Source organism: Elephantulus edwardii, unplaced genomic scaffold, assembly GCF_000299155.1.
Source record: "Elephantulus edwardii isolate Elephantulus edwardi_28Jun2011 unplaced genomic scaffold, EleEdw1.0 scaffold00086, whole genome shotgun sequence".
Classification (NCBI taxonomy): Eukaryota; Metazoa; Chordata; class Mammalia; order Macroscelidea; family Macroscelididae; genus Elephantulus; species Elephantulus edwardii.
The window spans coordinates 5,161,848-5,185,095 of NW_006399836.1; the positions used below are offsets into that span (position 1 = coordinate 5,161,848).

The window sequence follows — 23,248 nt, forward strand, 5'->3', positions numbered from 1 at the left end:
CAGATCTTGGAGATATTTGCAGTCACCCATCAGGCATCCCCAAGGCACTGGCAGTTCCTTCAAATATCCCACAGGTGATGTGGCGTTCTAGCCCCTCACTTCTGGGGTCATTATCCCCAAAACCTCATCCAGGCTGACTTCACTCACGCATTACTGGGCAGGGCAGCACCAAATACAGTGGTCCTGCCAAAATACAGTGGTCCTGCCAGTTCTTTGTTGCAGACTGCACACCACTGCTGTTACTGTCAGAGGCTGTTTGCTTTCTCGGAAATTAAATCTTACTGAATTACAGGTGCTTAACACCTTTACTTTTTCACAACACGAAGTCACTTTTCCAAATCAGCCGTTGAGGTACAAGACCTCATGTGTTAACGGCTCATGCATCAAGCCTTCAAACTAGCATCAACGGCTGCGCCAGCATTATGAGCAAAGGACTGGAATGATCTTCCCCAGAATCCTTTCCCTCATCTGGTTCAGGTTTAAAAATCAAACTAAGCCACACCCACTGTCATCGCACCAACTCAGCAAAAACCACACCCACTGCCATCAAGCCAACGTCAACTCCTAGTGCCCCTGCCCACTGTACTGTGGAGGACTGCCTCCTCTTTCTGCCATGGAGTGGTTGGTAACTTCAAACTACCAACCTTTTGTTTAGCAGTCCCTGGTTTCATTTTAACATTTGGAAGGCAGGAAAGAAGTGGGTAATCTCTGGACAGAATTGCCTGCAGACACATAGGCGGCAGCAGACAGGACTTTCCACTTGTGCAGCAGCTTCCAGATGAGCTGACGCCACACTGGAACTGTGGGCAGCTGAGCTCACTGCCTCCCTGGGAACCCAGCACTCTCATTTCATCAACAGTAAGAGCAGCAGCCTCCTTCAACTTCCTCCCCAGACTTTCTAATGGCTCAGTAAGCCTTTAATCCACTGTTAAAACCTTTCCTACTTGTTCACCCAAATAAAAAGAAAAGGCAAACAAGAACAACAAGAGAAGATTTCTACTTCGAAGGGGTTATAGAGTTTACCACACACACTGCCTCCCCAAAATGCAGCTGTTTAGAAAGATTGTTTTTGTTAGGTGCCATCAAGTTGGGTACGACTCACAGAGATCCTATGAACAAAAGATCCAAAGCCTGTTCCATTCTGTGCCATTAGAGAACAACAAGAAAAATCAACCATGTTTTATATACTAGCAACAAACAATCAGAAACGGAAAAGAACACTCAAAACAGTAATAATACTCCAACTTTAAAAATTTGCAAAGATCAGAACAGACATTTCACCAAAGATAGGACAAATAAACATATAAAAATGGTAAGATCAGGGGGAGCTCTAGTGGCCTAGTGGCAAGGAACTGCAACTACAATCCCAGAGGCGCATGGTTCGAATCCACCAGATGCTCTGCCGGGGAAGGAGGGACAATCTCCTCCTGTACCAGTCAGATCTGATTTGACGGTACACGCTCGCGCGCGCACACACACACACAATCAATCAATCAATCGTAAAAAAAATGGTAAGATCAGTCATCAGGAAAAAAAATTAAAGCCACATGAGATGTCACTACAGGCACCCTCATTATGCAGAAACTTAAGACGGACTGACTGGTGGGAACGTAATATGCTAAAATCACTCTGCAAAGTTGTCTGACCACTTCTGACAGTGCTAAGCACAACATAGCAACTCCACTCTTGGGCATTTATTCAAGCGAAATGAATCCATTACTTACACACTTACACACACACACACACACACACACACACACACACACACACACACTGCAGGAACATTTACAACAGCTCTTGTCCTGGTGGGAATGCAAAAGGGTACAACTATTTTCAAAAGTCTCGCAGTTTCTTAAAAACAAACAAAAAAAATAATCCGTTCAGTCATTACATTCCTAGTTGACCTATAGAAACACAAGCATCCATTCATCCAAAGATGTCTAAAACAAATATTTATTGCAGCTTTAGGTGTACAAGCTGAAAAGTATAAACTACTCAAACAGGCACTAATAATCAATAGGTGAGTGAATACCTAAAATGAGATAACATATAGCGGATGGCTACTGAGCAAGAAATTAACTACTAACACACAACTTGCATAAATCTCTATGTTGAGCAAGAGACATCAGACATAAGAGTAGATAATACTGTCCAGTTCCAATTCTGTGAAATTCCAGGAAATGCAAGCTCATCTAGAGGGACAGAAACCAAATAAGTGCTTACCTAGAACTAGCGGTGGGGTGGGGAAGTGGGGAGGATGGGTTCTAAATGGACACAAGACTTTGCAGAGGGGAGGTGAAAGCTATCTTATCTTTGTATATTTTTAATTTTTCAAACTGTAAATATAAGTAGTTTATTTTATGTCACTCATACCTCAGTAAGAGGCTAAAAGAATGAAAAAAAAAATTCCTTTACGCCTTGAATACCCAGAACTGAGAGTTCTGTAACAGCTCAGCCAGGCTATGAGATCACAACTCTCTACACGTGAGCTTCTCCATGGTTGACAGTCCTACAGCTGGGACTGTTTCACTTCTTAGATGCAGTGAAGCCTCCAATGAAAAAGGGCTTAAGTAAGCAAACATCTGAATTGTCAAAGCTTTATCTTTACATCAGGTAGCTTACGTCCAGATTTCTCCTGAAGTTTTGTTCTATCAGTAAACAACCTACGTGGTACATCTGTGCGGTTGCCCTCAATCCAAGTTGCTCAATTCCCAAACTTTCTGATATTTTGCTTGACTTCAAAGCAAGTTTTACAAGCTCAAATGACCCTTTATGTTTTAAGGTGCTGAGATCTGGTGAATGAATCTTTGTTAAAATCACCACCTCATATTTTACTCCTCAAAGTGTTTGAGGAATACACTACAATTAATGTGTCCACCTCTTTAAGACACCCTGAAATTAGGAGTTTTACAGCAATCCAAACAGGCTAAGGAACACTACAGCATAAAGGCTATCCCACATATGCTAATATTTATATCCCTGAACCACTAAAAACTATGTACAAACTCTTACGGGTCAGCCCAACACACGAAAGCCGGAGGAGCACTCTAAGCTTAGTATTCAAAGGAAAGAAATAAAAAAAGACTCAAGAAAGAGCATAGAAGCCAGTGCTTTCCTCACTGCAGAGAGTGACAAGCAGGGGCTCAGTCAGGAAGAAGGGAAATACTCCAGTTGGAACCCAGAGTGCTGAGGCACATAAAATTTACAAGACTTGAGAACTCATTAGCAGCAGACAGTGAGGCATCTGGGTGTTTCCATTTTTATGTTGCTATTTTTATTTTCTGTGATGCCTACCTCTATGCATGGCCCAATATAATTACTATTTCAGACTAAAGAATGGCTAACTGACCTTTAAAATCAGTATGAATGCTAGCAATTCAACAATCAAGTCACAGGAAGCTGAAATTCAATGAAAGGGAGATTGTGAAGCAATGACAAAGCTGGCGTATGCATGTAGGAGGATATGGTATCCTAACTTGTTGAGCTGTGACTCCAACTGGGCCATCAAAATGACCCCATGAGCTTTAATAGTATCTACACTAGCCAGTGCCTCATCTCTGAAGATAACCGGGGGTTTGATGCTGAGAACCTGTGGGTACACTCCCATTGAAGAAATTGGGAGGTTGCCTGCACCTCACCTCAAATCAAGAAACAAACCATCTGCCACTGCGTGTAGATTCCAGGCCTTTCTTTCAAGACCTTTCTGGGTGGATCAGAACTGGCTGCTTTCTAGGTAGTAGCTCAGTACTTAGACACGTTCATTACCAAGAGACTCCTGCTCGTCCACACAGGGAATGGGGCTGGGTTGCTTAACCTTCAGGCTTTGAGCCTTCCTCCCTCACGGCTGTATATGACACATAAGATGGGCATGTGAATCCAACACGGTGGATGGGCACAAGAATCTCTAAATAAACACCATTCGAGTTCAAAGAGTGAAAAGGAGAGTTCAAACACTTCAGGGAAGAGCAAAGGAATCTTGTGATAATAAAGTCCAATGAGGAAAGTGCATTATCAGAAAGTAAACTGAAGTGATGTGGAATCTGAGCAAAGATCACACAATGTTGGCGGTACAGGTTATGTACTGAAAATAGCAACACGGGAACTTAACTCTGAATTCAGGGTTCCAGAGGTTGGCAATCAAAGCCTACTTCTTAAAGCTATTAATGTGTGCTCGATTTTCAGAATAATAAAACAGGGGGGAAAGTGATCTTGTGAGCCAGCAGTCCTCATTTGAACTGAACAAGCCAAATGATAACTGAATTACCTTGAGAGAAATATATTTCTAAAAGTATGCATGTTTAATACTAACAATCAACTTGACTACTGTATCAACGCTAATTCATGAACTTACATGACCCACCCTTCTAGTAAAATTATACTTCAGTGGGAAAATGACTCAAAATTTACATTATGATTTACACACAACATTCTGGTGACAACAAGAGCCATATTACTCAGCATTTAACCCTATAGGATCACATATAAAACATCTAACTCCCTGGTCGTGTGGTGTGTAAGGAGTTGTGCTGGAAACCCAAACATGGTTCAAATTCACCAGTGGCTCCTTGAAAGAAAGATGGGCAATCTCCTCCCATGTGACTTACAGCTTCAGAAAAACCACCGGTGGTTCAGCTGAACCAGTTCCAGACCAAAGGTAGAGGGGGCACTGGAGAGAAGAGGGAAGAAGAGAACAAATCCAAGAGAGCACTTTCAAAGTTCATGTGTGGAAATTACTGAACAATATCATTAACATAACATGCAAGCAAAATTCTTGATGAATATTAGAAAGTCGCTAGAACACAGTACATTGACAGAACTAGCATAAAAACAACCTGGATTTAGATGAGGCCGTGGCACCAGGGATATCATCATTACTGACATCAGAAGGATCTTGCAGAAAGCAGAGAATACCAGAAGGATATCTAGCTGTGTTTTATGGACCACAAAAAGGCATTTGACCATGTGGATCACAACAAATTATGTCCCAACACTGGTAAGAACGGGAATCCCAGAACACTAAATTGTGCTCACGTGAAACTTAGACCTAATCAAAGAAGCCATTGTCTGAATAGAACAAGGGAACAACACTACATGGTTAAAAATAAAGGAGTATGTCAGGGTTGTGGCCTTTCTCCATACGTGCTGAATCTGTATGCGGAACAACTTTATGAAGAAGAATGTGCCATTAGGATTAAAGAAAGACTCATCAGCAACCTGCATCATGCAGATGATGTAAGCTTGTTTATTAAACTTGAGGAAGACTTGCTGCAGACGACCAAAGGCTGCAGCTTTCAATATGGATTACATGTTACCATCAAGAAAACAAAAATCCTCACCACTGTGTCATGAAAAGACTGAGGCTGTCAATGATTTCCTTTTACTTGGATCCACAATCAACATACTTGGCAGATACCAGCAGTCAAAAAATCAAGATTTAAAAAAAAAAAATCAAGATGTAGAACACTAAGAAAATCTGTTGTCGGGGAGCTCTCCAGAGTGAAGAGTAAGGATGTCATTTTAAAGGCTAAGGTGTGCTTGATGTAAGCCAAGGGCTTTTTGATTATCTGTTATGCATCTGAAAACTGGACAATGACCAGGGATGACAGAAGAACAGGTGCCTTTGGATTGTGGTGCTAGAGCAGAGTACTGAATATCCCATGGACGGCCAACAGGACAGACAAGTCTGTGCTGGACAAAGGATGCTCAGAGTGCTTCTTGGAATCACAGATGGCAGAGCTTCGTTTCACATACACTAGGTGTGCTATTAGGCAGGGCCAGTCCTTGGAGAAGGACATAATGCTTAGAAAGGTAGAAGGAATTGTAGGCGAGGCAGACCCTCAACAGGATGGACTGACACCGTGACTGCAACAATGTGCTTAAGTAGACTGGAGAGGGTGGGGACAGCACAGGACAGGGCCAGGTTCAGATCTGCTGCTATTCAGAGGGTTGAGTAGCAGGTGATGTGATGGCACAACAACAATATATACACAGCAGGGGAGGGGAGTTTGGTACCTAACAGGTAATGTGGGCGGACCGTTTAATGAATGATCTACCATGCTGGTTTTTAATAGATAATCTTGTTGCTGTTAGGTGCCACTGAGTTGAGTACAATCCACAGTGATCCTATGAACAGATATGAACCGTGTCCTCACACTTCCTGACACACTAGAGTCCACTGCAGCAGTCACCGTGTCAATCCACCTGTCTTCCTCTCCTCCTTCAACCCTCTGCCTTGCTGAGCATCATGTCTCTCTCCAAGGAACAGCACCTCCTAGGAACATGCCCAAAGTATGTGAGGTGAAGCCTCCAAAGAGCATATGGCTGCACTTTCTCCAAGACAAGTTTGTTTGTTCTTTTGGCCGTCCACGGGATGTTGAGTATTCTCCTCCAAAACTACAGCTCAAAAGCTTCAATTCTTCTTCTGTCATCCTTATTCACAGTCCAGCTCTCAGATGCACAGCATGTCATCAGAAAGACCATGGCCTCAATTAGACACACCTTAGTCCTCAAACGAACTTCATTACTCCTCAATAATCTGGATAGATCATCTTAGTAGTAGGGAGCTCTGGCAGCCTAGTGGAAAGAAGCGGTGCTGCAATCCCAAAGGCACAAGGTTCCAGGCCACCAGCTTCTCTGTGGGAGAAGGATGGGCACTCTCCTCCCATGCTATTACTGCTTCTCAAAATGGCCAGAGGGTCAGCAATGGGTCAGTTCCGACTCTACAGTACACAACAACAACAACAACAACAACAACAACCTTAGTAATAGTTAATGTGTAAGGACCGTATTTTTCTGAGAGACATTCAAGTTTCTCTAAAAAAGCTATACAGAGGCTTTATTTTTTTAATTTAAAAAAGTATGCATCCCATTATGTATCCTTTTAGTCTAGCATTACTATTAATGAGTATGGAGCAATTCTAAATTTCTCTGTGTTTTAGGATCCTCCATTTTCAAATTTCAGAGCACTTTCCAGTCCATCTCCCATACAGTCAATTATCACAACCCGGTCCCTTTACCAATCTACATCTCCCTTTACCCTTTCTACAAGGTGGCCAGGTAAACAGAAAAGGCCCAAGCTCTGGAGTCTTGACAGATGGAAATCCAAGCTGTATTCATCTCAGACACAATGGTAAGAACGCTGGCAAATTATCTGGTGTCTAAATCAACCTCTTCTGTGAATGTGGATGGAATCTCTTTAGAGAATGGCTGTATTGATTAGAGATAAGGGTGGGAAAGCACCCAACAGTCCCCAGCACATTGTAAAAGCTGCTCCTGCTGTTTCCAACTCCTCAAGTGCCTATAATGAATAAGGCAACAGCTACGGGGGATGCAAAGAAACCACAGGACACACATCAATCCCCACAAACCACACGCAACTGACTCTCAGCTGTAAAGAGTGGAACCATTCTTCAACTTCACACCTCATGAGAAAACAAACTACAGATGCAGAAAAGATTCAAATGAGAGAAAGACAAAGAAAATATTGAAGTACTCAAAGAAATTGTGTATACATTTTCTTTTTACAACTGCAGTGAACAAATACTTTCTGACTATGATACAAACTCAGAAACCATGAGGAAATGATAGTTACAATTGGCTCTAGAAAAACTTTAAAGTTCTATGGCAAAGCCCATCAGGAAGTAAGCCAGCATTTGCCAGGGGCTGAGGGGACAGGAATTGTTATTTATATCACAAAGATCTAAATCTCTCAATCCCGTACATAAAGATTTCCTAAAAAACAAGGGATGGATCAACAATCCAGTAGAAAAATGAGTGATGAAAAAGGAACTATAAAGAGATCTAAAACAAAAGATGCATTTCAGAACAAATCAATTAAAAGACTTTTAAGCTTCCACTCACAAATAAATTTTTAAAAGGGGAAAATAAAAAGAAGAGAGGATGGTCAGACTTTGTTTCACATATTATGGGCATATTCTCAGAAGCATCTGTCAGAGAGAGCATCATGCTTTGTGGAGTAGGTGGTCAACGGGAAAGAGGAAGACCTTCAACAAGATGGGTGAACACAGTGGCTCCAACAATGCCTCAAACACAGGAAAAACCGTGAGGACTGGAGGACACGGCAGTGCTGCATTCTGCCGTCTACAGTCACTGAATCAGAGCCGACTCCACAGCACCTAACAACAATACTACAGAAACAGCAGTTTAAAGCTACACTGAGAAACCACCGCAGCTACCAAAGCTACTAAGTGACCAACCTGGACAAGACTAAATCTGTTCCCGTAGAGCACTGTGCAAGCAGCTGGAGGAAAGGCGTTCACATCCAGAGCTGGTGGGATAGATGCTGATACAAACAAGCTCCAGAGAGGGCAAAAGTGGCAAACACTATTAAAATTAACGTACACAGTCTTTGATCCGACAATCTCATCTTCTAGGAATTTACCACACAAAAATAATTACCCATGTGGGGCACTATATATGTAAATGATGTTCACAGAAGTAATGTTTATAATGGCAAGGGATTGAAAACAGTGCAACCAATAGGGGACTCGTTAAAGAAATGATAGCTTATCTACACAAGGAAACACCACATGTGATTATAAAACACTGAGGGAACACTTTATGTACTGGTGAAGAGAGCTCTTCAAGAGATACTGTTAAGCTTAAAATGAGAGATGTAAAAAAAAAATGTGTGCTTTATGTTATCGTCTGAAAAAAGAATGGAGCCTTAAATGTAATTTGTTATGAACAGCAACTCTTTGGAAGTAAACATAAAAAACCCCACTAATCCTGCTGCCTGAGAGGAGAAAAAAGCTGGGTGGCTACAATACTCAACTGTAAACTAAACTACATATCTAAACTCCATTTAAAAAAAAAAAAAGGTACACGAGCTCTGTATTACTCTGTAAAACTGAATGTGAATCTAAAATTGTCTAATAAGGAAAACATTTAAAAGGCAGTGATTTTACTTGAATAAATAATATACAAGAGACCTGAAAGTGTGTGGTCAGGCAGCAATGGCACCGTGAACCCAGAAGATACTTCCCATTAAGCTTCACTGCCCTAGTCCCATGAGTTCTACCATGTAGAAATGCAGGAAGGACATGATAAATACATAGCCTATCTAGCAGGCAGAGCCCTGGTGGCACAGTGGTTTAACAGGATGGCTGCTAAGCAAAGGTTGGCAGTTTGAACCCATCAGCTGTATGGAGCAAGATGAGGCTGTTGCCATAAAGATTACAGCCTCGGAGACTAGAGGGAACAGTGCTATTGTCCCACGAGGTCACTAGTAGGAGTTGGAATTAGACTCAATCAACAGCAGTGGGTTTGGTTTTTGGCACTTAAAGTAGAAATAATATACGTATAGTGTAGTTCCTGGGGATGAACATGGCAACACCATTCTTGCTGCCCAAAGTACAAGCTGCCCCTTTAATGACTTGATGATAAACAAATGCTGAATGCTAATTATGTCTTTTCTCCCATAAAAGCAAATATTATCTTTTAATTTCTTTTAGTTAGCAAACACAGGTATAAAGTCAGCCTTTCGTAAAAGTGAAAGTGAACATTCAAAAAAAGGAAACATTTGGAAAGTGAGGTACACCTGTATTCGGCATACCTCATTCTTCATCTTGGCTATAACATAAAAAAGAATAAATAGACAGGACAGATAGGATAACATAACTACAGGACACTAGCCACTAAAATGCTTCCATCAAATCATTCTTTAATTGGACTTCTATGGTCACCAAACCACCATCTGATTCAAATATACAGGATACCTGGGTAAGGCCGCCTGGGCAGAATGCCCAGGCAAGGAAGCCTTGGAGCAGGGGCACTGGGATGGTAAGCTGAATTTCACCAAGGGGATAAGAAGGGAGCCAACAATTTTCACCTAATTAAACTATCCAACTAGCCAAGAGAAAACGAACTGCCAACCCCGTCTACATGGGAGTTGTAGAGCTGCAAACACAACACAGTCAAGTAACCCAAACTCCTAGGAGGAGGCAGAAGGTGACAATCCTGATGAGGAGGTATTCTGTGTCACAGGAAATGGTAAATGGGAATCTCCCATCAATGATTCTGGCTTGAGTGTCCAGATCCATGGAGAAGGACAGTAAAGTGTCACCAGGAGAGAGGGTGTAGAGGGTTGAGGGGAGAAAGGGGAGGGGCATCTTGGAGGGCTGCCACCGTGCTCAGGAAGCCTAAAGCTTCCCAGAAACAGCCAGGCCCTTGGCTCAGAGCACGTTAGGTGGGGCTTGCTGGCACAAATGTACAGCTGTTTGCTTCCTCCTACACGCCTGCTTTAGCTTTACCGTCGTTTTCACTCATTTTATTTGACATGCTCTGGGTCCTTACTAAATCAGACCAACAAGCCCAGTCTTGAAAAGCTAACAACTACTCTCCAAACACACCGATTTCCTTTTCCCTAAAACAAAGGCTTTAAAAGGGAAAGGAAAGTGAAGAAAGTGCACTCCCCATGCCTGCCAATTCTTCAGGGCCAAATCCATGGCTGATCCCCCCCCCCCAAGCACCTTTTACTAAGGAAAAAAACCTCAAGTAATTAAATGAAAAAAATATAAAAGAAGGGAAATGAAACACTGAACACCCAAACTAAAATTTAAACAAATAAGGAAAAGGTTAAAAAAAAAATCCAGAGAAGATGAAATGACTTGAGTAAACATCTGAACAATAGAGTGAACACATACAGAAGTATTTATTACCTCCAGCAGTTGGTTCACACAGTCCTACCCTCACTCCAAGCAGCCCTACAGCTTCAAGGGGCTCCCTAGCCTGGGTGCACTAGGGGGTAGGAGGAGCCTCTCCGACTTCTACCCTTCCCTCAGTGGAAGAAGCAAATGCAGCAGACAACGTCCACCATCATAGCTCTAGATCACAACCGCCCTAAGTTTGTTCAAGAAGTTGAGGAAATGCCCTTGGGACATCCCTACTACACATTTGGTAACTCAGTCAGCAGTATGGGAAGCATGTGAGAGGCCAGAACATTCACGTGTGGAGGTACACAATGAGCTGTCAGGTGGATTCCCTACTCACAGCAACAGGAAGGAACGCCAGTCCTGCACCATCCCCACAGTTACTGTCCCAGCCCAGCCCACTGCTGGAGCCATTTTGCCAAGGTTCTTTCTCTTTTTTGCTGACCCATTTTTGTTGTTGTTAGGTGCCATGGAGACGAGTATGACCCACGGTGACCCTATGAACAGATCTGAACCCTGTCTTATCCTGTGCCATCCTGACTCCTCCTGACACAACAGAGCCCAATGCAGCAGTTGCCATCTCAATCCACACAGTTGAGGGTCTTCCTATATCCTTCACTGACCCTCTACCTTTCTGAGCATGATGTCTCTCTCCAAGGAATAGCCACCTCCTAGCAACATGCCTCAAGTATGCTAGGCAAAGCCTCATCATCCTTACCTTCAAAGAGAACTCTGACTGCACCAAGGCATATTTGTTCTTTTGGCAGTCCATGCCAGGAAATCTGGAGGGCAGCTATCTGGCCAATGGATTGGAAGAGGTCCAGATTTGTTCCCATTCTCAAAAAAAGGGGTCCAACAGAATGTGGAAACTATCAAACAATATCATTAATAATCACATGCAAGCAAAATACTGCTGAAGATCATTCAAAATCAGCTAGAATATTACACAAATAGAGAATTGTCAAAAGTTCAAACAGGATTTAGAAGAGGCCGTGGCACCAGGGACATCATTGCTGATGCCAGATGGAAACTGGTTGAAAGTAAATAATGTCAGAAGAATGTCTATGCTTTATTGACCATGCAAGGGCATTTGACTGTGTGGATCTTAATAAGTTATGGCTAACTTAAGAGGAACAGGAATCCCAGAGCACTTAATGGTGATCATGTGAAACCTATTCCAGCAGGCAAGGGAACACAACATGACTTAAAATTAGGAAGAGAGCTTAAAATTAGGAAGAGGGTTGTAGTCTCTCTCCCTATCTATTCAATGTGTATGCTGAGCAAATTACTCAAGAAGCCAGACTCCATGAAGAGGAAAGTGATATCAGGATTAGAGGAAGACTCATCAATAACCTGTGTTATTCAGATCATACAACCTTGCTTGCTGACAGTGAGAATTTGAAGCACTTGTTGCAGAGAATCAAAATCATCTTACTTGGATCCACAATAAACACCCTTGATACAAGCAGCCAGGAAATCAGGAGACAGTGCCCTGGGAAAGTCAACCGTTAGGGCCCCTCCAAATTACTGAGTAAAGGTGTCAGTTTGAGAACTAAGGTTAGTCTGATTCAGGCCGTGGTCTTTCCAATCACTTGCTATGCATCTGAGAGCTGGACAATGAATAAGGGTGACAGAAGATTTGATGCTTTTGAACTGTGCTGTTGGAAGAGCTGACCCTATAGAAAGCATCCCTTCTTCAGGTATTGATACTTCTGGATAAAATCTCCGAAGTATGAGGAACAAGTCTTGCCATTCTTGATTGTAAGGAAAATTCCAGTTATATCCAATAATCTTCATCAACTGTTAATTCAAAGGTATCAATTCTCTTGGTCTTTATAATTTACACTCCACCATGTGTATGCATATGAATATATCTTAGGAATCAACGTGCTATCTGTAACACTCCCCCCGCCCCATGTAAGCCACTTCAGTGCCTGCAGCCTATGAGCAAAGGAGGCCAAGCAATGGTTCACAGCTACAGTTTGCTCTGGCATGGAACATCTTTAACACTTTCAAGAGGTCTTTACAGATAATTTTCCCAATGTAATATGCTGCCTGATTCACTGATATATTGTCAATCCATCCTCTCTTTCGCTGACCCTCTACCTTTCCCAGCACCAAGCCTTTTTCCAAGGTTGGCCCCACCTGACAATATGTCCAGATTCTGTGAAAAGAAATTTGACCACCTTTGCTTTTAAAAGAGCACTCTGGTTACAATTCCTCCAAGACAGGTTTGTTTATTCTTCTGGTAGTCTCCTGGCAGAGTATATAAGCAATACTCTTCTCCTCCACCACCATTCAAAAGCATCACTTCTTCTCTGGTCCTTCTCATTCACTGTCCAACTTTCAGATGTGCAGGAAGAAACTGAAAAAAGACTATGGATTAAATCGGGTGCACCTTAGTCCTGAAACAGCTATCCTGGCTCTTTAGTGCTTTTGGGTGGTCCTTGACAGCCAATTTTCTCATATAACACATCTTTTGATTCCTTGATTGTTGTTGTCATGGGTATTGCTTGTGAATCCAAACAAAAAGAAATTGTTGACAATGTCAATCTTTTCTTCTTCCAACATGATATTGCCTATGGGTCAGTCATAAGGATGTTTGTTTTCTTAATGTTGCAATGTTATCAATAGCGGAGGCTGTAGTCTTTGAGCTTTCTAAAGAAATGCTTCAAGTCTTCTTCACTTATTGCAAGCAAGACTGTATCATCTGTATTAACACAGGCTATTGATAAGTCTTGCTCCAAACTTGAGGCTACATTCTTCTTCACATAGTACAGTTTCTCATGATTTGCTCTTGAGGAAGGAGTTGTTTTTAGGTGTAGTTGAGTCAAGGATGACTCACAACAACACTATGATGAACAAATCTGAACCCGGTCCTATCCTGTGACATTCTCACAATCTCTGACACTCTTGAGTCTATTGCTGCTGTCACTGGTCAATTCATCTGGCTGAAGGTCTTCCTCTCCATCACTGTCCCACCTTTCCAAGTATGATGTCCTTCTCCAAGGAATAGCCTTTCTTAGCAACATGCCTTAAATATCCATCATCCTTGCCTAAAAGAAACTCTGGCTGCACCTTCTCCAAGATATACCTGTTTGGTTTTTTGGCAATCCACATGATATTCAGTACTCTTCTTCCACAGCTCAAAGCAATCAAGTCTTCTTTTGTTATCCTTATTCATTGTCCAATCCTCAGATGCATAGCAAGTGACTGAATCAAATACCCCTTGGTCCTCAAGCTAACATCATAGCTCCTCAGTAATTTGGAGAGGTCCTTGACTGCAGGCTCTCCCAGTGCAACACATCTCCTGATCTCCTGACTCACGGTACCAAGTGTATTGATTGGGGATCCAACTAAGATGAAACCACAGTTTCAATCTTTTCTCCATCTGTTACGATGCTGCTTGGTGGTCCAATGGTGAAAACTGTTTTCTTGATGTTGAAAACCCGTGACCGAGTAGGTATGAGAAAAGATACAACCTTGATGCACAATTTTTCTGACATTAGTCTCCTCCTATTCTGCTCAAATAACTGCTTCATAGTATATTTTTATGGATTTTTTTATATTACTCTGATTTATTCAAAAAATGTGAAAACATTGTTTTTCACAAGGCTAGTACATTTGTACGATGTGCACGAACACAATTAAATACTCTGGGATTCCCATTCTTCTTTTTGGCCCGTATTGCTGTGTACCATCAAGTCGGAACTGACCCACAGCTAACTCTCTTCAGTAAATTTCCAGACAGTAAACCACACGGGAGATTGCCCAACCTTCTCTCATGGCGCCGCTTGTGGATTCAAACTGTAAGCCTTTGAGATCACAGGGCAGTTTCTTATTACTAAGCCACCCTCTAATATTCCAACTTGAGGTTTGAGTTTTATTTTTTCTTCAGTTTTCTAAGCTTGAGAAAAGCCATGCAAGCTCTTCCCTTTTGAATTGTGCTCATTGAACTGTGCATTATACACTGTCTCCTTGAGCTTTTTTTTTTTTTAATCTTCTATCCAGCTCTCTTCCTTTTATAATTTTTTTTTAATTTGCTTTAACTAGAGAGTCTCTCCTGACATCCATTTTGGCATAGTCTTTCTTCTCTGCCTTTTTTAATGATCTTTTTTCTTTCTTTATGTATGACAAGATTGATGTCATCCCACATTGAACACAATGAAACATTAGTGTTCAATGCACCAAATCAACCTTTGAGATAGACTATAATAAATTCAGGTAGAGTATAAATAATCAAGGTTGGTCCTGGCTTTTGTGAGTTTGTTTTTATTTCTTTTTTCAGCTTCAATTTCCCTATGAACTGATGGGTGGTTCCACTGATGACACTGAGCTGCTCACAGCCTCTTTGCTCAGTTGATGTGAATTCTGTGTGTTCCATCAGGTGAGTTCCAAGCGTAGAGTAGTCACTGTCTATGTTGCTGTACAATGAGTCAGTCACTGGTCCTGCTACATCCTGTTATCTCCAGTATTGTTTCTATCACTCAAGTCTATTTTACAACTGATGATCATTCTTTTTGGTTTCCAACTTTCACATTCTACTTACTAGTAATTAGCATGCATTTGTGATTGCATGTTTGATCAACTTGAGGCTGCAGAAAGTGGTAGATCTTTGATTTCTTCATGTTTGACACTAGTGGTTAATGCATAAACCTGAACAGCATTTGTTAGCTGGTCTTCCTTACAGGTCAAGATGACTGCCTATAAAAGCTCTCTGTTGCATCTTCTATAGCAGCAATTCTTGATTAGATCAGTTGTGAGTTTTACTATGACATGATGCTAATAAAATTCCAAATATTACAAATTATTTCTTTTATATAAAAAGTATTTCCCACTAGGATATATTATTGTTTTTCCTCATTAGGACTTTCATATAAGGCATGTCTTGTTCTGAATTCTCAACATGGAGTAGTGCAATTGAAATGGGGCTTCCACGCAGGGGAGGAAAAAGGGAATTAACCTTGCACAATGATGAGGAATTCCATTTTAGCAGTTATCAAGAATGTGAAGAAAATAAACAAGACAGGATGACAGGGAAAGGTGAGAGGGCAGAGAGAGAGTAAGGTGAAGGGCATCTTTTGAGGAAGTGGAGATAATGAGAGATAATGGATCAAAGAAAAAGGAACAAGCTAGTGAGTTGTTGCTGTTGTTAGGGGCTGTCAAGTTGAGGTCTCTCACAGCAACCCTATGATCAATGGATCTGACCCCTGTCCTGTTCTGTGCCATCCTCATCATCTCTGACACACCTGATCTCACTGCTGCAGCCACTATGCCAACCCATCTGGCTGAAGAGTTCTCTTCCCTCTAGCTCTCCAAGCATGAAAACTAGTGAGAAGGATGAATAAGGCACAGAGTGGAGATACACTGGCTGAGTATCTGGCATGGCAAGGAGGACCTTGTGCTAAGAATGAAGGGAGTGCAAGGGTCACATTGTTTTGCACAGTCCAGCTCCACAGAGAGAGAAGCTATAAGAGTAGCTTGCCAGCATGGGTGCAGTCATGGGGAATGCCTGCACAATACAGAAGGGAGAGCGCTGCCATCGTTTCCAGGGCTCTTCCTTCCCAAAGAAGGTGCTGGCCTTGTCAGGGCTCCATCCTCAGGCTCAGACCTTCCGATTCAGAAAGGACTTTCCGCTGCTTCCTGGAAGGTTTCCATCCATCTGATGCCTCTCCCTCCAAACAACCCCCCACCCCTAGTCCTCCTGATTAGATTCAATCCTTCTTCCTGTAAGTCCAGAGCAGCCAATCATTCTCTAAGTAAATATTTACTGTCCCCCTACCAGGGATCCCTGGGTTCCAAGGATATAGGAGTGACTAGACACAGGCCTTGCCCTGAAAGAGCCTGATCTGGTCTTCCAGGGAAGGCGCCAAGTAAACCATTTCCATACAATGGGGTAATTGTAAGAAAAGGGTTCATCTGACTTTTCATCAGATAATGGCCTTGACTGGCTGCAACTTAATGCTTTTGTGGGTGTATATGATGTCACCTCCCTAGATCAGTGGGGTAAAGTCAAGAGCCTGATTCACAGGACTCCTCGCAAACTTCCACTTCATGCCTCCTACTGTGCTCAAGAGTACCAGTTTGGATGATAAATTCACTTTAACCAATGGGATCAAGCCTCCTTTACTCCTGAAGTTGATTCTCAAAGTCTAACATTCATGTGGCCTCAACTTACATTCCAATCCCCAACCAATCTATAATCAGTCTGTTTTCTCTCTGATCCTCCTGTGCTATCCAGGCCTAGTCCTGGGGAGGGATTCCACAGACATTTGCTCAAACACAGGCCCAAAGGGGACACTGACCAGCAGTCCCTCCTCCTCCCTACTGAGAATTCCTAACTACTCACTCTGTAATCAAGCAGGTTCTAGTATTTAAAAAACAGGGCACTGTCTTACAAGCACTATGTAAAGAAGTCATCTGAGGTTTTATCGATAATAATGGAAAATTTATGGAGACAAATAATGTAAAGTAAAACTCTGTTAAAGATACTTACTTATGTGTTTATTCCAGTCTACTTTCTTGATTCAAAACCATTTTGGAACTCCTCTTTCCCAAAGATTATGCCTGGTGCTAGGACCCCCTCTTCAGTATCTGTGCATTGGGATATATAGATGTCTAAGTCCTAGAGGCTAAGTTTAGAAACATCTGATAGTGAATTTAGAGAAAACACTATGTGTGTTTGTTTTTTTTTTTAAGGAACTATTATGTGCCACAAAACTGTTTTTACTTGTATTTTACTGACTATACAAAGGCTTTAGACTGTGTGGATCACAACAAATTATGGCTAACAATGAGAAGAATGGGAATCCCAGAAACATAATAATGTTGTTGTGGTTGTTGTTATGTGCCGTCAAGTCGCTTGTGACTCATAGTGACCCTATGTACGACAGCCCTAAACTCCGCTCTGTCCTGTGCCAATCGCACTGTCTCTGACACTCCCATCCTGATTATCCCAGTCACTGAATCAATCCACCTCATAGAGGGCCTTCCTCTCCTGCGCCGTCCCTCCACCCTCCCAAGCATGATGTCCCTCTCCAAGGACCTGTCCCTCCTTACAACATGTCCAAAGTATGTTAGATGGAGCCTCAGAATCCTTGCCTCCAAGGAGCCACCCGGTTTAACCCTTTCCAGGACAAATCTGTTTGTTTTCCTAGCAGCCCATGGTATTCTCAATACTCATATGAAACCTATACCTAGACTAGAAAGCTGTTGTCTGAGTAGAGCAAGGGAACATACTGAATGGTTTAAAATCCAGAAAGGTGTGCAACTGGGATGAATCCTTTCTCCATACCTAATCAATCTGCAGGGGGAACAAATACTGAAAAGCTGGTATCTAAGAAGAAGAATGTGGCATCAAGATTGGAGCAAGACTCATTAGCAACCTGTGTTATGCAGATGATACAACCTTGCTTGCAGAAAGTGACAAAGACTTGAAGCACTTACTAAAGATGATTAAAGACTGCAACCTCCATTATGCAATACATCTCAACACCAATAGAACAAAAATCCTCACCACTGGATCAATATGCAACATCATAATATGTGCGGAAAAGGTTGAAGTTGTCAATAATTTTATTTTACTTGGATCTGTAATCAACAGCCATGATAACAGCAGTCAAGAAATCAAAAGATGTGCTGCACTGGAGAAATGTGCTGCCAAATTGCTAAAGGTCAAAGACATCATTTTAAAGACTAAAATGCACTTGATCTAATTTATAGTGTTTTCAATTGCTTCCTTATGCATTTGAAAGTTGGGACAATGAATAAGAATATCAAAAAAGAATGAACTGGTGACTTTGAACTGTGGTAGTGGAGAACAGTCCTGAATATCCCATGTACCACAAAAGAACAAAACAAATTTGTCTTGGAGGAAGTGTAACAAGTGTGCTCCCTAGGACACTTCTCACATACTTTGGTTGTGTTGTGAAGAGGAACCAGTCCTTGGGAAAAGACATCATGCTGGGAAAAGTAGGGGAAGGGAAGAAAACCTTCAATGAGATGGACTGACAAGAGTGGCCATTAACATGGAGCATGCGGAGATAAAGAGGGTGGTGCCGGATAGCACAAGGTTCAGTTTTTGTTGTTCTCAGGACAACAATCAGGCTCCGTTGTTCTAAATAGTTGTTCAGATCAGCCTCTGCTCTGAAGTGGGTCTCTAGAAGTCCTACTCAACTCGATGACACCTAGTAACAACAGGGTCACTATGAGTTGTAGTCAAGTAGATGGCACCTAACAACAGGGGCAAGACTGAGGCAGGGAGCATCAAAAGGAGATGGCCAGAATACAGAGTCACTGTGATTGGTTGATGTTCAACCAGATCAACTCAATGGCACGTAACAATAAACGTGTGACAAGCTGCTGGCTGTTGAGATGGCTCTGGACTCAGTCCTACAGCATCCCTGCAACTGTTAATGGGTCAAATGTTGTCATCTATTATGGTTTTGGAAGTAGATCACAAGTTCTTGATTCCGAGTCTGGAAGCTCTACTGAAACCTGTTCGATCGTAGCAATATGCAAGCCTCCAATGGCAGAGAGGTAGTAGGCGGTACACTGGTCAGGGATCCAACTAGGACCACTTGCACGGAAGGTGAGAATTCTACCACTGAGGAAGAACCACCACCACTGCCTCTTAAGCCAAAAAAATTTGATGCCAACAGAAAACAAGAAGCAAAATAGAAGACTAGGTAGGGGAAATAGAAGGGAAAAAACCCAAACTAACCAACATAAAAGCACCCAGGACCAGAGAACCTTCTGCTGTGGTAATGAGCACCAGGAGGGACGTTCAGAGCTTCTCTGGGATGGAAGGCTCTTGTTCGAAGACCAACAGCTTGAGAACTTAGGGAGCATGAGCATAGATGCAAACACTTGCATTGCCCAGGGTTAAGAGAAAAAACATTTAGAAGAGCAAATATCCATAGATTGTGGGTTTATGTTCAGGCAAACCCTCCAAGTGGGAACTAAGGTTAAGTCAAAAGAAGAAAAGGGAGGTGGTCATGTAGGAATTAGGCTGTGATGGGGTGCACAGACTATTATAGCAATCGAACACACTAGGACTTCCAGTTTATTAAAAGCATTTTCCCCATGGTTGCATTCTTTGTCAGCATTTTTATTGAAGCAATTTGATGCACAGCAAGGGAGACTTTCTCAAAATTTTTAGCTTACAGTAAAACAGATTCACCAATAAGATTCCACCAAACAGCCCTTTGCAATAAACATCTGTTGAAGAACTACCATGTGCCAGATACTTGGGACATAGTAGTAAGGAGAGGAAAACAAAAAACATTGACTTAGTATCCATTTTCCTGAAACAAAGGGTCTAGTCAGGGAAAGAGGGAACTCTAGCGGTAAGGATTTCAAATGCCAACACAAAGGCACGCAGTTCGAATCTACCTGCTGCTCTGGAGGGGAAAGATGGGCAATCTCCTTCTGTCCGAATGGCTGTCTCTGAAAACTCACTGGAGATTCAGCTGTAGGTTGGTTCTGACTTGATGGTACACAACACAAGAAGTCGGGGAATGAGACACTGATGACAATGATGTCTGTAAAGAAGGTTTTGTGAGTGTATGTAGTGGGGGAATGGACCTCAATGGAGAGGACACAAAGGGACTCCAGAAGGAGGCCTTTTAAACCTGAAACCAGGGCAGAGGTAACTAACTAGGTGTGCGCTAACTAGGTGTGTGAAGGAGGGGAAGCAGGCTAAGAAGGAACAGCAGACACAATGGCCGTGTGGACAGTCAGGCGTGAGGAAGCCCAACAGAGCCACACCTCACAGGGCTTACAGACCCTGGTAATAGGTTCCTAGACAAAAAATTCACTGAGGAGCTTCAAGTGGGGAAATGCTGCGAGTCAGAATTTACATTTCATGAAAGTCACATCCCACAAAGAACAGAGTAAGTGTGTGAGAGAAGCTTGGACGTGGTGGTACAAGTACTAGGGTTTTATTGACTTGCCTCCAGTTGGGTGAAGACCTGCTCTGGAAGACAGGAACCACGTAAGCAGGAAGAACTGCTTGCAGGTTTCCCGTGGGCACCACCTTGACTCACCAGGAGCCGCCATCCCTTCCTAATGACACAGGTTTCCGTCATCATCTCATGTCATCACAGTTGAGTGCGAACTGCCTGACACTGGACCACACCAGTGGGCTTCCAAAGCTGTAAACTGCTCAGGAGGTGGCCATCATTCTCCCTCGGAGCTGCTGGTGGATTTGAACCGCCAGAGAGGCATGAGCTTTTGGTTAACAGCACAACTCCTTACAGAGTATGCCACCAGAGCTAGAGCTCAAACACATTTTGGTGGAATTTCCAAATGAAGATCGATGAAAAGGATAGGGCTGCAGATCTGTTTCTGAGAAATAGCCAATTATACCAGTCTCTGTGGCTCACAAAGGTCTGACGTACAGCCTACTGCAGGCTGGACCATCACCGGGCAGCATCGGCCTGTGCACGCGCTTGTGCAGTCACATGAAGCAGGGCCCACCCCAAAGCAGTGAACGCAAAGCATGAACTCATCACTGAAAAAGGCACAGGAAAAAATGAGAGCACTACGGCAGAGCACAGGAAGCAGGTGCCCTAAGGCTGGAGAAACAAGGAGATGAGGTCTGTGGGTTCAGAGGAGTGGGTTCAATCAGGTACTAAGGCCTCAGGAGTTAGCAAGGAGCTGGCCCTGCAAGAACTGGGAAAACTCAGTTTTCACTGGCTGATTTTCAAAAGCAGAACTGTGGCTGCCATTGGGGCCAATTATTATTGCTCCAGTGACCCTGTGTGTTTTGGAGGTGGTGAGGATGGCAGAGGACAGGGCAAGGTTCAGATCTGCAGCTCACAGGGTCGCTGTGGGTCACAGTCAACTCAATGGTACAGAACAATCAGAGACCCTCATGGGAAGAAGCAGCAGCCAGAAAAACCCAAGTTCCCTCTGTCTCTCTGCCCTGCAGTCATCCTCTCTAGCCCCTCTTTTGCTCTCCCCAGGGGCTATGGTTTATAAAAAGCAATGCAGAAATGTAGCCAGCCAAGTCCTATCTATAATGTCACAAAACAAAGTACTGAATAAGGGCTAAAAAAACCCCAAAAAACAAAATAAACCAAAACCAAGCAAACAAAAAACCCCAAACAAAAACTGGCATAATCACAGTTAATGTGTCAGATGAAATTTCCAGCAACCTTTTGTTTTTTCCAACATGACTGAATGGTTCTTTAATTTAAAGTATCAAATCTAGGCTGGAATGACCAATGACTGGAAGGCACCTTAACATTTTAGGTACGACTGAGAAAAGGTGCTACCAATTAAAGAGATGCAATGCTAAGTCACTACCAGTTCTAAGATATAACCTGATTTCAATGATGTTAAAACATAAATACACATATAAGAACTGACTGCTAACAATTCTTCAGTGTCAAACTTAATCAAAATATGTCACTTCTGAAAAAATTATTACTAAGCACATAGCAGATAAAAGAGAAGTGAAAACAAAGAGCTCTAAGAATCCTGCTTTTTCACTTTTCAAAACAAGTTCATGGCTCCAGATGCAGCAGATGTTGGGTCCATCACAGCTGCAAATGAAGGACAGGAAGTACAATACCAGAAGTCACAGAGGAGCTGCGATGTGCCACTGAACAGGAAATCTTCAGCTAGCACCAACAGATCTATGCTGCTGAAGATGGTGGCCACTAGCCACTGGAGAAGAGGACTGACTATCCCACTGAGCACCAAAAGATCAAACAAGTATGTGTTGGAAGAAGTGCAATCAAGAGTGCCCATGGGAGGCAAGGACGGTGAAACTTCATCTCATACTTTGGGCATGTTGTTGTTGTTGTTGTTGTTATGTGCCGTCGAGTCGCATACAACTCATAGCGACTCTATGTACAACAGCCCTAAACCCTGCTCTATCCTGTTCCAATCGCACTGCCTCTGACACACCCATCCCGATTACCCCAGTCACTGAATCAATCCACCTCATAGACAGTCTTCCCCTCCTACGCTGTCCCTCCACCCCCCCCAAGCATGATGTCCCTCTCCAAAGACCTGTCCCTCCTTACATGTCCAAAGTATGTCAGATGAAGCCCCAGAATCCTTGCCTCCAAGAACAGCCTGGTTTAACCCTCTCTAGGATTAATCTGTTTTCTTTGAAGTCCACGGTATAGTCAATACTCTTCTCCAGCACCACAGCTCAAAGGCATCAATAGTCCTTCTATCCTCCCTAGTCACTGTCCAACTCTCTGATGCATAACAAGTGATTAAAAAGACCACGGCCTGTATCAGATGCACCTTGGTCTCCAGAGTGACACTATTGCTCTTCAGTACTTTGGAGAGGTCCCTAACAGCAGACTTTCCCATCGCAATACGTTTTTTTTTAATTCCTGGCTGCTGGTGCTAAGAGTGTTGACTGTGGAGCCAAGCAAACTAAAGTTGTTAACAAGCTCAATCTCTTCACCATCCATCCTGATGCTGCCAATGTTGTCTGTTAGGAGGGGCTAATCCTTGGAAAAAGACATCATGCTTTGGAAGGTGGAGGGTCAGCAAAAGAAAGGAAGCTCCTGAATGCGATGGACTGACACAGTGACTGTGGCAATGGGCTTGTG

The 23,248-nt window shown here is 42.7% G+C and overlaps 1 protein-coding gene across 1 annotated transcript in view; it reads right to left on the bottom strand.

The window, feature by feature from the left end:
* Positions 1 to 23,248, bottom strand: part of TNRC6B (trinucleotide repeat containing 6B) — a 210,691-nt gene that overhangs the window by 104,279 nt on the left and 83,164 nt on the right. The gene's annotated exons all lie outside the window — the stretch shown is intronic.